The following is a 17,995-nucleotide window of genomic DNA, read 5'->3' as shown; positions in this document are numbered from 1 at the left end:
CCAGTGTCCAGGCTCCTTCAGCTGCACCAGTGCCCAGTGTAGCTGCACCAGTGCCCAGTGTCCAGACTCCACCATGGCCCAGTGTCCAGGCTCGTTCAACTGCACCAGTGCCCAGTGTAGCTGCACCAGTGCCCAGTGTCCAGGCTCCTTCAGCTGCACCAGTGCCCAGTGTAGCTGCACCAGTGCCCAGAGTCCGGGCTCCTTCAGCTGCACCAGTGCCCAGTGTCCAGACTCCACCAGTGCCCAGTGTCCAGGCTCCTTCAGCTGCACCAGTGCCCAGTGTAGCTGCACCAGTGCCCAGTGTCCAGACTCCACCAGTGCCCAGTGTCCAGGCTCCTTCAGCTGCACCAGTGCCCAGTGTCTTGGCTCCACCACTTCCCAGAGTCCGGGCTCCTTCAGCTGCACCAGTGCCCAGTGTAGTTGCACCAGTGGCCAGTGTCCAGGCTCCACCACTTCACAGAGTCCGGGCTCCTTCAGCTGCACCAGTGCCCGGTGTAGCTGCACCAGTGCACAGTGTCCAGGCTCCTTCAGCTGCACCAGTGCCCGGTGTAGCTGCACCAGTGCCCAGTGTCCAGGCTCCTTCAGCTGCACCAGTGCCCAGTGTAGCTGCACCAGTGCCCAGTGTCCAAGCTCCTTCAGCTGCACCAGTGCCCAGTGTAGCTGCACCAGTGCCCAGTGTCCTGGCTCCACCACTGCTCAGAGTCCGGGCTCCTTCAGCTGCACCAGTGCCCATGGTAGCTGCACCAGTGCCCAGTGTCCAGGCTCCTTCAGCTGCACCAGTGCCCAGTGTCCTGGATCCACCACTGCTCAGAGTCCGGGCTCCTTCAGCTGCACCAGTGCCCAATGTAGCTGCACCAGTGCCCAGTGTAGCTGCACCAGTGCCCAGTGTCCAGGCTCCTTCAGCTGCACCAGTGCCCAGTGTAGCTGCACCAGTGCCCAGTGTCCTGGCTCTGCCACTGCTCAGAGTCCGGGCTCCTTCAGCTGCACCAGTGCCCAGTGTCCAGACTCCACCACTGCTCAGTGTCCAGGCTCCTTCAGCTGCACTAGTGCCCAGTGTCCAGGCTCCACCACTGCTCAGTGTCCAGGCTCCTTTAGATACACCCTCAGCAATGGTAAAATTTCCTTTTCTATACGAATTGTGACTCATATAGTTATTTGCCATTAAGCAGTAAACTTACTTAACAGCATGTAAATACCTAACCAACAGTTATATATTTCCAGGCTGTTGACGAGCACTGCATTCCTGGAATGGACCGGGTGGATGCGTTGGCAGAGTGTCTGGTGGAGCTGCGCACACAGACAAGCCTCACACTTACCAACCAACAAGTTGCGACCATTGTGGGTTTGTGGCAGAACCTGGACAAATTTGATAAAGACAGGGTAGTGTATGCTGCTCGTCATCAAGACAGGCTACTTACAGGACGTTTTAGCCCCCGAAAAAGAAAGCTGTCTTCACTCCTGGTGTTGAAAGCACAAAAAGGTGTGTTTTGGGTTCTAGCGGCTCTCCAGCACAGTGGCCTAATTGCTGTCGCCTTGTTGAAATGATTTCCATAAGGTTATGTAACATCCACCGAAGCCCCAAGAAAGAGCGGACAGAATCTCTGTCTAGATGGGATCTCATTATTCGTGATTACAGAAGAATTCGGCAGCTAATCCTGAGCAATGGAATGGTGATGAGTGACACAACCCTTCAGCTAGTTGAGGTAAATCAGAGGACTCTTACGACATGGCACAATAACCGTTTAAAGGGTCAGGAGGTCTCCTTGCTGTTGCAAGGGCTGGACCTTCCAGAGGCACGTCCAGTGGCTTTGGATGCTTTGCCTCCAGCACGAGTACAGCCTGTTGTGCCTCCACAATATAGCCACCAGTTGCATACCTACCAGATGCCACCAGACACAGCTGGACAGGCAAAGACCAAGTTTAGAAAGATTGCGCCCTCAGCTACCTGTACATCTGCCACAGCAACTTTAATCTGGCCATCAGCCATACACCCTCAGCGTTCAGCCACGTCCAGCCAGTTAAGGACAATTTGTCCCAGGCCGACAGCACCACACCCATTGGTTCCTGACACACCCACTGCCCCTGTTGTGTCTCAGATGTTTCTGGTGCCCTGCCCAGCCCCATTTTCCACCATTAACCCTGGAGCAATTACCTCTGACCCACCTGCAAATGACCCAGCCACTCCAACCAAACGGTCATACAATCGTACTGTAAAAGCAAATTCGTGCAGAAAGTGTGGCCAATTTCGTACTCAAGAAACTGGCCATAGCCAGTACAAAGGCAAAATATATTGCCCTAATAAAGAAACAATTACGAAGGAGCAGTGGTTACAGATTATGAGAAGATAACTCATTTATTTATGTGTGATACATTCATTTTGTTCTCTTGGTTGGATCTGTTTTTTTTTGTTGTTTTTTATCTTCCAGCCATATTTAATGTTAAAGAATTATACTGTGCACTTTTTTTTATCTTGTATTATTATTATTATTATTATAAACATGTGGGCATTTATATGAATACACTATAATACATATGGAAATATATAATACATATTAAATAAAGTTAAACTATTATATTATTTTTATTATTATTATAGAAAGGTTTATGTGTAAAGGAAGCAGTATAAAGTAAAATACCAAAATGTGTATATTTTGATGTATATATTTATATATTTTTTTGTAATTATTTTATATAGACTGTGCACATAAAATACTTAATTTTATATTGAATTAAGTACTTTTACTAAATTTTTCTAAATATGTATATAGTTAATAAATATATTTCTTGTATTGTTGTTGTATTTATTTGTTTTATTGAATGTAATGACATTCAGTTTACAGTTGCATTCAGTGTCACGTGTAGCTTTGCAAGTAATATGATACAATAAAGTGTGAATGCCATAATAAGGAGGTTATTTTGTCCCTACTGCCACAGGAAATGATTGTCTTAATAAATGCACTTGGACAAATGATAATGATAATGAGAATAAAATAAAAATCAATCTTAGAAACTTGGAACATTAAATCAAAAACATTACTTTCAAAATCAATCTTAGAAACGAAACAATAATTAAATTCAAATACATTACTTTTAAAATCAAACTTGGAACATTAAATCAAAAACATAACTTTCAAAATCAATCTTAGAAACGAAACAATAATTAAATTCAAATACATTACTTTTAAAATCAAACTTGGAAACGAAACAATCGATTCACGAGTTTTAACAAATACACGCAAAACTTTATGTGACACCGTGGATTCGAACCTGCGATTTCCTGAGTTTCTCACGCTTCTCTTCCCCCCCTTCTTATACAGACTATTGTTCCCCAGCTTAAGCTCAGCTGGTAGAGCGGACGACTGTAGGTTGGAGTGTTGGCAATCCTTAAGTCGCTGGTTCGACTCTGGCTCGAAGGAGGTCTTTTTTTCAAGTGCTCACCATTTTTTTGGCTTGGAGCTGGCTTTCTCGCAGCTGTTAGCAGAGCTTGAATTCGCAGTCCACAATTGGAAGCAAAAAGAGCTTTCTCTGACCGGGAATCGAACCCAGGCCGCAGTGGTGAGAGCGCCGAATCATAACCACTAGACCACCAGGGAGGGGCTGGTGGGCTGGTGGGCTTACCTCCTGAAAACAAGGTGAGAATAAGCAGACAGCAATGCTTGCCACTGTCACATCTAAAACCAACAACTCTGTAGCAATCAGGGGTCTTTACTATTGGTGGGCCTGTAACTGCTTCATTACTTTGAAGGGTGTAATGCCACGTTGTTTTGATGTCACGGGCTTGCCATTTTGAACCCTTATCACTAATTGCCACCTGGACATTGAGAATAAATTGTAATCTGCATTAAACTGAACGAGCGAATAATCAGCAACTTTGCGGATAAAAAATTGGTCTCACTTTCATTATTAACCTCACAATATGTCAATTTTGTACCTTGACAGACCGATGATAGGCAGATTTTCATCTAGATAACGGTTGCAATGTGTGTTTTCAGATGCATGACACAAGTATTTTCACCTGGACAAGAGCTTAATTACCAGTTCAAGGTATCAATTCAGCAATCAGAATCAGAATCAGAATCAGAATGAGCTTTATTGCCAGGTATGTTCACACATACGAGGAATTTGTTTTCGTGACAGAGCTCCGCAGTGCAACATAACAGCGACAGAACAAAAAACACAATAAGGAATAAAAAATACAAAAAAATACAAATAGGTGGGTAAGGATTGACAATATACAAATTGACAATGTATGGCAGGTATGTTAAAATGAGCATTTATGTATGTACATGTATATTATGGGGAAAAATTTTAACTGTACGCTAAGTATGTGTGTTGGATAAATAAGTGTATGTGTATATAAATATAAATATAAGTAGTGTAGTGTGTTCCATGTATGTACATGTATATTATGTGCAAAAGATTTACGTGTACGCTAAGTATGTGTGTTGGATAAAAAGTGTAGTGTATATAAATATAAATAGTGTAGTGTGTCCCACAGTTATTATCAGCTGTTCATAAGATGGATTGCCTGAGGGAAGAAACTGTTCCTGTGTCTGGTCGTTCTGGTGCTCAGTGCTCTGTAGCGTCGACCAGATGGCAACAGTTCAAAGAGGGAGTGTGCTGGATGTGAGGGGTCCAGAGTGATTTTAACAGCCCTTTTGCTCACAGGAATCTGCCCAAAAAAACTGAACCCCTGGGGTGAGTAAAAAAAAACAGATCCCTTGAATGCATACAACACTATATAATTCAGAAAACCGTACTTTTGGATAATTCTTGTTTTGCCAAATTATTACCACAATGTTACAGTCGCAGACCTAAAGCAACAGGCCACTACAAGATCCTACGCCCACACTGACCACATGTATGGAAAGTGCGCCAATGGCCAGTTTAAGGTGTCCAAATCCCATATGGTCTAGCGGTTAGGATTCCTGGTTTTCACCCAGGTGGCCCGGGTTCGACTCCAGGTATGGGAATGCATGCTCCTTTTTGCTTCCCTCCTTAAAAATCCAGCACATCTTCCTGCACCAGATGTCGAGGTTCTGACTCACACTTTGCCCCTTCGATAGCTCAGCTGGTAGAGCGGAGGACTGTAGGTTGGAGTGTTGGCAATCCTTAGGTCGCTGTTTCGACTCCGGAGGTCTTTTCTTCAAGTTTTTTGGTTTGGAGCTGGCTTTCTCGCAGCTGTTAGCAAAGCTTGAATTCGCAGTCCACAATTGGAAGCCAAAAGAGCTTTCCCTGACCGGGAATCGAACCCAGGCCGCAAGCGGTTAGAGCGCCGAATCCTAACCACTAGACCACCAGGGAAGGGATGGTGGGCTGGTGGGCTGGTGGGCTTACCTCCTGATAACAAGGTGAGAATAAGCAGACAGCAATGCTTGCCACTTTCACATCTGAAACCAACAACTCTGTAGCAATCAGGGGTCTTTACTATCGGTGGGCCAGTGGTGCAATGGATAACGCGTTTGACTATGGATCAGAAGATTCTAGGTTCGACTCCTGGCTCTTTGCTTGTTTTTCTCCAGCTTATTTTGTTGTTGTGTTTTTTTTCTCTTCTCCAAAATCCAGAAGAAAAGGCAAATCTTCAGGCATTCTTCTTTTTTTCCAAAAAAGACATATTTTGCACACCCTTTCCGATGTCTAGGGAAGACACGGACATGCGCACTTGGCGCCGGTACAGGATGGCTGCCTCCGTGACGTGCTCTGCATATGTTTTTGTCTTTTTGTTAGTTTGTCCTGTCTTTAGTTATATTCCTGCAATCAGTTTCACCAGGGATGAACTGCTGAACATTCGGCAGAACGCACCACAAGATGTTTTTCCGGATTTCAATTATTCAGACGTTTTACTGAATATTGTTATCGGAGGAGCAGCGGCGCTGATCAAACGCTTCAGGACACGCAGGCGGGGAAAGCGAGCTGGCGCGCTAGTCAGACTCAGGAAGCGCGGATTTCGAACGCCGTTGCCTAGCATCCATCTGGCAAATCTACGCTCTCTCCCCAACAAAACGGACGAACTCCTTCTGCTTTCTCGGACAAATAAGGATTTCACACACTCTGCTGCTCTGTGTTTCACGGAAACCTGGCTGAATGACGCCATACCGGACAGCGCGCTCCATCTGCCGGGCTTTCAGCTGTTAAGAGCGGATTGCGATGCAGAATCAACGGGGAAATCGCGCGGCGGCGGGACATACTTTTACATCAATGAGCGGTGGTGTACAGATGTAACTGTGTTAAAGAAGATGTGCTGTCCTGATCTAGAAATGCAGTTTGTCAACTGCAAGACCTACTATGGGACCATACTTGGGACGTTCTGATCACCTTCTGGTTCATCTTATACCGACCTACAGGCAGAAACTACAATCAGCTAAACCTGTATTAAGGACTGTAAAAAGATGGACTAATGAAACAGAGCAGGATTTACAATCTTGTTTTGACCTCACTGATTGAAGTGTTTTTGAAGCTGCTGCCACCAATCTGGATGAACTCACAGAGACCGTAACATCATATATCAGTTTCTGTGAGGATATGTGTATTCCTACCAAGACTCAACTAAATTACAACAATGAAAAACCGTGATTCACTGCAAAACTCAGACAGCTCCGTCAGGCCAAAGAAGATGCTTACAGGAAGGGGGACAATGTCTTGTATAAACAGGCTAAATACACACTGGAAAAGGAGATCAGAGTGGCAAAGAGGAATTATTCTGAAAAATAAGGACTCAGTTCACTTCGAACGACTCAGCAACAGTGTGGAAAAGTCTAAAGAAGATCACCAATTACAAGACACCACCCCCCAGCACTGTGGAAAATCAACGACTGGCAGGCGATCTGAACGAGTTTTACTGCAGGTTTGAAAGAACACCCATCACCTGCCCTGAACGCCTCTCCACACAACCGTTCACACCAATAACAACTCCTGCAACCAAACCTGAATGCCTCTCCACACAACCGTTCACATCATTAACAGCTCCTGCAACCCATCCTGAACACCTCTCCAATCAAGCACTCTCACCATTCACACCTCCTGCATCCCCCCTCTCCCCCACACCTGCAATACAGATCAGCGAGGATGCGGTGCGCCAGGTCTTCCGGAAGCAGAAAAGGAAAAAAGCACCAGGCCCAGATTGTGTTACACCAGCCTGTCTGAAATCCTGTGCTGACCAGCTGGCCCCCATCTTCACACAGATCTTCAACAGATCGCTGGAGCTGTGCGAAGTCCCTTCATGCTTCAAACGCTCCACCATCATCCCCATCCCAAAGAAACCCAAAATTACAGGACTAAATGACTACAGGCCTGTGGCTTTAACATCCGTAGTCATGAAGTCATTTGAAAAACTGGTGCTGGCCCACCTGAAGGACATCACTGGACCCTTGCTGGATCCTCTTCAGTTTGCCTACAGAGCAAACAGGTCTGTGGACGACGCAGTAAACATTGGACTGCATTATGTTCTGCAACACCTAGACAGACCAGGAACCTATGTGAGGATCCTGTTTGTGGACTTCAGCTCAGCTTTTAACACGATCATGCCAAACCTCCTACTGCCCAAACTAACTCAGCTCTCCGTGCCCACCTCCGTCTGTCAGTGGATCAACAGCTTCCTGACAGACAGGCAGCAGCTAGTGAGGCTGGGAAAATACACATCCAGCACCCGTACAATCAGCACCGGAGCTCCCCAGGGCTGCGTTCTCTCCCCACTGTTCTTCTCCCTGTACACTAATGATTGCACATCTAAGGACCCCTCTGTCAAGCTCCTGAAGTTTGCAGATGACACCACACTCATCGGCCTCATTCAGGACAGTGACGAGTCTGCTTACAGGCAGGAGGTTAAAGAGCTGGCTATCTGGTGCACTCTCAACAACCTGGAGCTTAACACGCTCAAAACAGTGGAGATGATTGTGGACTTCAGGAGAACCCCCCTGCACTCCCCACACTCACCATCATGAACAGCACTGTGACTGCAGTGGAGTCATTCAGGTTCCTGGGCACCACTATCTCTCAGGACCTGAAGTGGGACATTCACATTGACTCCATTGTGAAAAAGGCCCAGCAGAGGTTGTACTTCCTTTGCCAGCTGAGGAAGTTTAACCTGCCACAGGATCTGCTGAAACAGTTCTACTCCACCATCATCGAATCCATCCTCTGCACTTCAGTAACTGTCTGGTTCAGCTCAGCTTCTAAATCTGACCTCAGAAGACTACAGAGGGTAGTCCGGACTGCTGAGCGAATCATCGGCTCAACTCTCCCATCTATTCAAGAACTGTACTTATCCAGAGTGAGCAAAAGGGCTGTTCAAATCACTCTGGACCCCTCACATCCAGCACACTCCCTCTTTGAACTGTTGCCATCTGGTCGACGCTACAGAGCACTGAGCACCAGAACAACCAGACACAGGAACAGTTTCTTCCCTCAGGCAATCCATCTTATGAACAGCTGATACACACTGAACACACTACACTTTATATTTATATACACATACACTTAATTTATCTAACAGACATACTTAGTATACACTTAAATTTTGCACATAATATACATGTACATACATAAGTGCATTTTTGTAATATACCTGCCTACAATTGTCAATTTGTATATTGTCATTCCTTATCTACTTATTTGTATTATTTGTATTGTTATATTCTTTTATTATGTGTTTTATGTTCTGTCGCTGTCATTCTGTTGTACTGCGGAGCTTCTGTCACGAAAACAAATTCCTCGTATGTGTAAACATACCTGGCAATAAAGCTCATTCTGATTCTGATTCTGCTTCGGTATTGCCATTCGTCTCACAAGCACTCCGACAAGCTCGGCGATCCCTTGAATGCATACAACACTATATAATTCAGAAAACCGTCCTTTTGGATAATTCTTGTTTTGCCAAATGATTATCACATTGTTACAGTCGCAGACCTAAAGCAACAGGCCACTACAAGATCCTGCGCCCACACTGACCACATGTATGGAAAGTGCGCCACTGGCCATTTTATCTAGTCACATCTAAAACCAACAACTCTGTAGCAATCGGGAGTCTCAGAATCGGTGGGCCAGTGGTGCAATGGATAAGGTGTCTGACTACAGATCAGAAGATTGTAGGTTCGATTCCTGGCTGGCTCGCTCTGTGCTTGTTTTTCTCCGGCTTATTTTGTTGTTGTGTTTTTTTTTTTCTCCAAAATCTAGAAGAAAAGGCAAATCTCCAGGCATTCTTCTTTTTTTCCAAAAAAGACATATTCTGCACACCCATTCCAATGTCTAGGGGAGACACGGACATGCTTCTGTATTGGCATTCGTATGTCAATTTTGGACCTTGACAGACCGACGATAGACAGTTCTTCATCTAGATAACGGTTGCAATGTGGTTTTCAGATGCATGACACAAGTATTTTCACCTGGACAAGAGCTTAATTACCAGTTCAAGGTATCAATTCAGCAATCACAGGACTCTGCCCAAAAAACTGAACCCCCGGGGTGAGTCAACAAACATGTCCCTTGAATGCATGTAACACTATTTATTTCTGTAAACCACACTGGCCAGATTTAATGAAAGTGGCCCACAAGCTTGTGCCCAGTTAAAGCTGGCCAGTTCCCATATGGTCTAGCAGTTAGGATTCCTGGATTTCTCCCATGCAGCCAGGGGTCGACTTCCGGTATGGGAAAGCTTGATCTTTTTTGCTTCTCTCCTCAAAAAGCCAGCACATCTTCATGCACCAGAAGTGACTTTTTGGACAGCAGTAGAGCTACAGAACCCTGATAGGTTGAGGTTCCGATGTTGCCATTCATCACACAAGCTCTCCGATAAGCTCAGCGATTAACGTGTTAATAAAATGCAGGCTGGTGGGCCTGTCGATTCTAGATTGAACAATTTCATCTGTACTCTGTAACTGCTTTACTACTTTGAAGGGCGTAATGCCATGTGGTTTTGATGTCATGGGCTTGCCATTTTGAAGCCTTATCACTAATTGCCACCTGGACATTTAGAATAAGTTGTAAACTGAGTTAAACTGAAGGAGCGAATAATCAGCAACTTTGCCGATCAAGAATTGGTCTCACTTTCATTGTTACCCTCACAATGTCATTTTTGTACCTTGACAGAGTGATAATAGGCAGTTTTTCCTCTAGATAGCCGTTGCCGTGTGTGTTTTCAAATGGATGACACAAGTATTTTCACCTGGAAAAGAGCTTAATTACCAGTTCGAGGTATCAATTCAGCAATCACAGGAATCTGCCCAAATAAACTGAACTCCCGGGGTGAGTAAAAAAAACAGATCCATGGAATGCATACAACACTATATAATTCAGAAAACCGTCCTTTTGGATAATTCTTGTTTTGCCAAATTATTATCACAATGTTACAGTCGCAGACCTAAAGCAACAGGCCACTACAAGATCCTGCGCCCACACTGACCACATGTATGGAAAGTGCGCCAGAAGCCAATGGCCAGTTTAAGGTTTCCAAATCCCATATGGTCTAGCGCTTAGGATTACTGGTTTTCACCCAGGCGGCCCAGGTTTGACTCCCGGTATGGGAACGCATGCTCCTTTTTGATTCCCTCCTCAAAAATCCAGCACATCTTCCTGCACCAGAAGTGACTTTTTGGCCAGCAGTAGAGCTACAAGACCGTGATATGTCGAGGTTCTGTCTGACACTTTGCCCCTTGATAGCTCAGCTGGTAGAGCGGAGGACTGTAGGTTGGAGTGTTGGCAATCCTTAGGTCGCTGGTTCGACTCTGGCTCGAAGGAGGTCTTTTTTTCAAGTGCTCACCATTTTTTTGGTTTGGAGCTGGCTTTCTCGCAGCTGTTAGCAGAGCTTGAATTCGCAGTCCACAATTGGAAGCCAAAAGAGCTTTCCCTGACCGGGAATCAAACCCGGGCCAGGGCGGTGAGAGCGCCGAATCCTAACCACTAGACCACCAGGGAGGGGCTGGTGGGCTGGTGGGGTTACCTCCTGAAAATAAGGTGAGAATAAGCAGACAGCATAGCTTGCCACTGTCACATCTAAAACCAACAACTCTGTAGCAATCAGGGGTCTCTACTATCTTTTTTGCTTCTCTCCTCAAAAAGCCAGCACATCTTCCTGCACCAGAAGTGACATTTTGGACAGCAGTAGAGCTACAGAACCCTGATAGATTGAGGTTCCGATGTCTATGGGGAGTCGCGTAACATGCTTCGGTATTGCCATTCATCACACAAGCTCTCCGATAAGCTCGGCGATTAACGTGGTAATATAATGCAGGCTGGTGGGCCAGTTGATTCTAGATTGAAAAATTTCATCTCTACTCTGTAAATGCTTTACTACTTTGAAGGGTGTAATGCCATGTGGTTTTGATGTCATGGGCTTGCCATTTTGAAGCCTTATCACTAATTGCCACCTGGACAATGAGAATAAGTTGTAAACTGAGTTAAACTGAAGGAGCGAATAATCAGCAACTTTTCCGATTAATAATTGGTCTCACTTTCATTGTTACCCTCACAATGTCATTTTTGTACCTTGACAGAGTGACGATAGGCAGTTTTTCCGCTAGATAACGGTTGCAGTGTGTGTTTTCAAATGGATGACACAAGTATTTTCAACTGGAAAAGAGCTTAATTACCAGTTCGATGTACCAATTCAGCAATCACAGGAATCTGCCCAAATAGGATAGGATTAGGATTTCTGGTTTTCACCCAGGCGGCCCGGGTTTGACTCCCGGTATGGGAATGCATGCTCCTTTTTGCTTCCCTCCTCAAAAATTCAGCACATCTTCCTGCACCAGATGTCGAGGTTCTGTCTAACACTTTGCCCCTTCGATAGCTCAGCTGGTTGAGCGGAGGACTGTAGGTTGGAGTGTTGGCAATCCTTAGGTCGCTGGTTCGACTCCGGCTCGAAGGAGGTCTTTTTTTCAAGTGCTCACCATTTCTTTGGTTTGGAGCTGGCTTTCTCGCAGCTGTTAGCAGAGCTTGAATTCGCAGTCCACAATTGGAAGCCAAAAGAGCTTTCCCTGACCAGGAATCGAACCCAGGCCGCGGCGGTGAGAGCGCCGAATCCTAACCACTAGACCACCAGGGAGGGGATGGTGGGCTGGTGGGCTTACCTCCTGATAACAAGGTGAGAATAAGCAGACAGCAATGCTTGCCACTGTCACGTCTAAAACCAACAACTCTGTAGCAATCAGGGGTCTTTACTATCGGTGGGCCAGTGGCGCTCCATGTCACCTGTAGGTCGTGGTTATTCTTTGTTATGACAGCCAATCACGTTCCTGGCTGCAACCATGAAATTTATGTTTTAGCCAATCGGCGCTCGTGTCGCAACCGCGAATTGGCCAATCAGCGCTCGTATCGTAACCGCGAATTAGCCAATCAGCGCTCGTATCGCAACCGTGATTCCGCCCAGTAACAACAAGAAATTGACCAATCAGCGCTCGTTCCTCAACCGTGATTCTTCATAGTAACAAGTTATCAACAACAATTGATAACGTCAAGAACCCCCGGAGACTTGCGGATCACGGCTGAAGAAGAAGATAACGGTCATCGATTAATTTCTAACCAACATTTGCAATGTAAGTGAATCTTTTATCAATAAAAAAGTAACACTTACAACACTGGTGCACAAATATCCATTAATTTATACTTAACGAATGCACAGATAATCATGAGTTAATGTAAACGAATGAAGGACTAACTTAAACCATTAATTAATGATTACTACATCAGCAACTAATAAACATTCTATATGTTTCATAGATAAATTAATAAATACAATGTTATTAGTTAAATTTACTTTAATGTATTAGTTCCTTAATAACATTATATTAACTAATGACGTAAATGTATATTTTAATTACTACAGTGGCCAAAGCTATTTACTTCAACTTCCAGTTGTCAGCTTTAATTAATCATTAGCTAATGATTTTCAAAGGAATCGTTTTATGACTTTACATGTTGAGGTAAAGAGCTATTAACCAATTGTTAATATGTTATTGTGGTTATGGATTTTTTTTTAATTAGTCATGTACCTCAACAAGTAAAGTTAAAGTAATAACATAATGATATCTTTACAAATTATTATCTAATGATTCATTAATGATATAATTTTACACTGTTAGTTAATATAATATGTTATTAAGGAATGGATACATTATGACACATTTAACTAATAACAACAATTTATTGATTTCTTTATCTATGAATCATGTGAATATTTGTATTCACTGATGCTATCAAAAGTTCCTAAATTATCTTTCATTTTTAATTATTTTTTTCATTTTTAATTATTTTTAATTATTTCATTTAAATTATCTTTCTTTTCATTTCGCAGGGTTTACAATTTTTTTTTAATATATATATATATCTGAAACTAGCTGAAATATCACCTACAACTTTTTTTGTTTAGTAACCTGACACCTTCATGACTAGCTTATCTTGGTTATAACATAAATTATTAGTTGTGATTTACGTTTAATTCTGAATATATATTAGGTTGCTAAGTATGTTACATTGGAATAATTCATTTAGCAGAAACAAAGCAATAATTTTTTATATAGGTAAAATCATTTTGTATCAATATGTTGTGTCAAATAATTTGTCTTTTACTGTACTTTAGTAAGTAGCCATGTAATAAGCGGGATAATATGCAGTCATTATTGTGAATAAAATCTGACAGGCTGACTAACAACACCCTGTAATAATTCCACAACACAGTAATCCAGTAGAGACCTGATTTATTGATATGACATTTTAACATCAATCTAAAAACAAAACATAGAAAGAAAACATAACTATGGGCAGATATTATCAATGAACATTTAGACAACACAAAGCAAAACAGACTAGGAAAGGGAAAATAAAAATAAGATCACACAATGAAAACAATCTTACATTAATAATATGTATCCTGTTGTAATTTGCAGGTGTTTCGTTGGGGCTCATAGTCCTGCACAGTGGCCTGACTTCAACCGAGTGGTGGAGGCCATTTTCACAAGGCTCTGTGCTCTCTACCCAAACATGGTGCGCTGTGACGGAGTGAGGGTGTCCCGCTTCACTGTGGTAGCATGTGCTCACAAGTACATCCAAGAGTGCATCCTCACCAATGCTAAGGTGATGAGTGAGACCACAATCCAGCTCCCAGAAGTGAACGCTGCAACAGTCACACAATGGTGAGTAAATAAGCATTGTCACCGCTAAGCCTAAACTTAAAGCAGCTAAGGGCAACTTTTTTTGATCAATGCTGCTGGGCAACTTTGGTTAATATTGCCATCAACAGGCAACCAGGTAAGACACAGAGCGCAAGATTGATCTGAAGTATCCAGATTGAAATTTGTTACCCATTCTCAGTGGGGAACGTACCCAAGAAACACTTCTCAAAATTTTTTGTATCATCAGCCTTAATGTAACCATGGCTGCTTTGCAGGTCTAGAAACAAATCAACAAGAGTTCAACATCTGTTTTCTTCTTCATTATGAAAGATAAGATTTATGACATGGATCAGCTGTCTTCAGCAGACTGCAAGAATCAATAATTCATAATACAATGTTAATCTCAATAAAGTAGCCCTTTCACAAAAGCAGTAATACATTAGACGATGTATTTATGTTTCCCAGGTTCAGCAGGCGTGGCAAGTCACAGGAACAGGAGATTTTGAAGCAGGGTATCCAAGCCCCAGACGCACCCATGGCAGGACCCGAGACGCTTCCTTCAGCTATGCAGAAAGGACCAACTCTGTATCCAGGCAATTTGGCTGAGCCTCACCTTTTTATCCTGCCACCAAACACTGCTGGGAAGGCAAAACTTAAGGGGAGGTCGCAACCCCAGGCCATCTCCCAGGCTCCAAAATCACATCAAGGCCTTCCTGTCATTGCATCAGCACTACTCATCTCTCTCCCTTTCATTTTACCATCTGTGCAGCTTCCTACAGTGAAAGGCACTTAAGCGCCATCCTCTACAGGTACCTCACAGGTGATGTTCTTCAACCTCCCATTACCTTCAGCTTTGCAACCATCAGCTCAGACACAGACATCCGGTCAAGATGTTCCTTACTCCACTCAGCAATACAGAAAGAGAAAACTGGAGAGGGAGCGCACTGGAACTGTCACAAGAAAATATGTGAAGAAGACAGACATCATTCTTTGCAGAAAGTGTAACAAAGAGAGAAAGCCACCATCACATCTTCAGTACTTTGGCAACTGGTTCTGCAAAGAGTCTGAGACTCAATCATATGGTGAATGGAGGGCTGTGCTGCAGGAACGAGGTTATAGATGAAGACAAAAGGGAAATGGCAACCCTCCAGCTTCTTAAAACTGCTATTTCAGCACGTGATATTTTTATTTGGTAACTTAATGTTTGCTTTATAGTGCAATTTACAAGTCTCCAACAATGACAGCTTTCTCTAAAATGTGTAATTACTGTGTGTTTCCTCTGCTGCATGCCTCTGTTGGAAAAATATTTGATACCATTATATATATATGGTATGTTTATGTTTTTATTATTATTATTATTTTGGTTTTGGTATATTTGATTTACTATTTTTTAAGGGGCGAATATGTCATAATTGCACTACTGTGGTCCATTTTTGTTTTGATTTACTTTTTTTGGCTAACATGTCAAAATTGCACTACTGTGGTAAATGTTTGTCTTGGTTTACTATTTATTATTTTCTTAGTCTGATGTCAAAATTGCACTGCAAATGTTTGTTTTGGTTTGATATTTATTATATTTTTACACTGATATGTAAAAAGTTTACTACTCTGGTAAACATTTTTGGTTTACTGTTTATTATTTTAAATTGATGTGTCAAAATTGCACTACTGTTCTAAATGTTTTATTGGCTTTAAAATGTATATGGAGATTAAAAGGATTGTTAATATTTGCCCTCACACTATTGTTATTGTGCCTTTTTGTATTCTCACAATATTTGTAAATGCATATATATTTGCACTGCTGTTATAATTTTTTTATTGACTTTATATTTGCAAATTAAAAGGGTTGTTAATCTTAATCTTTGCACTAGTAACAGGGACTTTCAGAATAAGTCAGAAAATATAATAATATAATGTTATACTGTAAAAAATAATATATTATACTGTAAAAAATGAGTTGGTTAGTGCTGCGTTATTCATGTATTTTGATGTGAAAATGCACAAAAACACAAATCATGTATTTGTTGCAATGAATATTCACGTTTTGTCTGTCAAATCATTTCGACTTTTTTTATCCAGTGGCAGCTTGATGCTTTTGTCCATATAAAGTATTTCCTGTAGCGTGCGTCACATAGTGGTCACGAGCTGGTACTTTTACGAGTCTGTTTTGGACTTTGTGCGAGAGAGCGCCCTCCGGTGTCCGGTATGAATGAAACATACACAACATGAGAGTGTTTACTTTGGACAGTTCCCAAATTAAAGTGGGGGGGACGAATTTACGTTCGATTAAATTACGGGGGAGAATGATGATTACGTACGCGTGCATCAGCAGCGTCAAAGCGGACACATTCCAGGAATTCCATCACTGTTCGGAGTGGGCCGCGAACTCGCGTCCCTATGCGTCTTTTAGGATCTTTACCTCGACTAATGGGCACCGGCCTTGGCGCAATGGATAACGCGTCTGACTACGGATCAGAAGATTCTAGATTTGACTCCTGGCTGGCTCGCTCTGTGATTGTTTTTCTCCGGCTTATTTTGTTGTTGTTTTTTTTTCTCTTCTCCAAAATCCAGAAGAAAAGGCAAATCTTCAGGCATTCTTCTTTTTTTCCAAAGAAGACATATTCTGCACACCCTTTCCGATGTCTAGGGAAGACACGGACATGCTTCGGTATTGCCATTCGTCTCACAAGCACTCCGACAAGCTCGGCGATTACAGGGGAAATAAACTGCAGGCTGGCAGCCAGTTGATTTTCGAATGAACAATTTCATCGCTACTCTGTAACTGCTTCATTACTTTGAAGGGTGTAATGCCATGTTGTTTTGATGTCACAGGCTTGCCATTTTTAAGCCTTATCACTAATTGCCACCTGGACATTGAGAATAAATTGTAATATGCATTAAACTGAACGAGCGAATAATCAGCAACTTTGCGGATAAAAAATTGGTCTCACTTTCATTATTAACCTCACAATATGTCAATTTTGTACCTTGACAGACCGATGATAGGCAGATTTTCATCTAGATAACGGTTGCAATGTGTGTTTTCAGATGCAAGACACAAGTATTTTCACCTGGAAAAGAGCTTAATTACCAGTTCGAGGTATCAATTCAGCAATCACAGGAATCTGCCCAAATAAACTGAACTCCCGGGGTGAGTAAAAAAAACAGATCCCTTGAATGCATACAACACTATATAATTCAGAAAACCGTCCTTTTGGATAATTCTTGTTTTGCCAAATTATTATCACATTGTTACAGTCGCAGACCTAAAGCAACAGGCCACTACAAGATCCTGCGCCCACACTGACCACATGTATGGAAAGTGCGCCACTGGCCAGTTTAAGGTGTCCAAATCCCATATGGTCTAGCGGTTAGGATTCCTGGTTTTCTTCCAGGTGGTCCGGGTTCGACTCCCGGTATGGCAAAGCATGCTTCTTTTTGCTTCCCTCCTCAAAAATCCAGCACATCTTCCTGCACCAGATGTCGAGGTTCTGTCTAACACTTTACCCCTTCGATATCTCAGCTGGTAGAGAGGAGGCCTGTAGGTTGGAGTGTTGGCAATCTTTAGGTTGCTGGTTCGACTCTGGCTCGAAGGAGGTCTTTTTTTCAAGTGCTCACCATTTTTTTTGGTTTGGAGCTGGCTTTCTCGCAGCTGTTAGCAGAGCTTGAATTCGCAGTCCACAATCGGAAGCCAAAAGAGCTTTCCCTAACCGGGAATCGAACCCAGGCTGCAACGGTGAGAGCGCCAAATCCTAACCACTAGACCACCAGGGAGGAGCTGGTGGGCTTACCTCCTGATAACAAGGTGAGAATAAGCAGACAGCAATGCTTGCCACTGTCACTTCTAAAAGCAACAACTCTGTAGCAATCGGGAGTCTCTACTAACGGTGGTC

General features: G+C 43.0%; 1 protein-coding gene and 4 non-coding genes across 5 annotated transcripts in view; 2 read left to right on the top strand and 3 right to left on the bottom strand.

Moving 5' to 3' along the window:
• mkrn2 (makorin, ring finger protein, 2) overlaps positions 1–17,995 on the bottom strand; it is a 160,556-nt gene that overhangs the window by 21,134 nt on the left and 121,427 nt on the right. The gene's annotated exons all lie outside the window — the stretch shown is intronic.
• On the top strand, positions 4,902–4,973 carry trnae-uuc (transfer RNA glutamic acid (anticodon UUC)). Its single transcript has one exon. It is a non-coding gene; the product is annotated as a tRNA-Glu (tRNA).
• trnae-cuc (transfer RNA glutamic acid (anticodon CUC)) lies at positions 10,837–10,908 on the bottom strand. The gene has a single exon. It is a non-coding gene; the product is annotated as a tRNA-Glu (tRNA).
• trnay-gua (transfer RNA tyrosine (anticodon GUA)) lies at positions 11,773–11,860 on the top strand. The gene is given in 2 exon segments: positions 11,773–11,809; positions 11,825–11,860. It is a non-coding gene; the product is annotated as a tRNA-Tyr (tRNA).
• On the bottom strand, positions 11,966–12,037 carry trnae-cuc (transfer RNA glutamic acid (anticodon CUC)). The gene has a single exon. It is a non-coding gene; the product is annotated as a tRNA-Glu (tRNA).

This window comes from Carassius carassius, chromosome 38 (assembly GCF_963082965.1).
Source record: "Carassius carassius chromosome 38, fCarCar2.1, whole genome shotgun sequence".
In the NCBI taxonomy this organism is placed as follows: Eukaryota; Metazoa; Chordata; class Actinopteri; order Cypriniformes; family Cyprinidae; genus Carassius; species Carassius carassius.
Note: the sequence above shows the minus strand (reverse complement) of the source record. Positions and strands in the feature narration are given on the sequence as shown.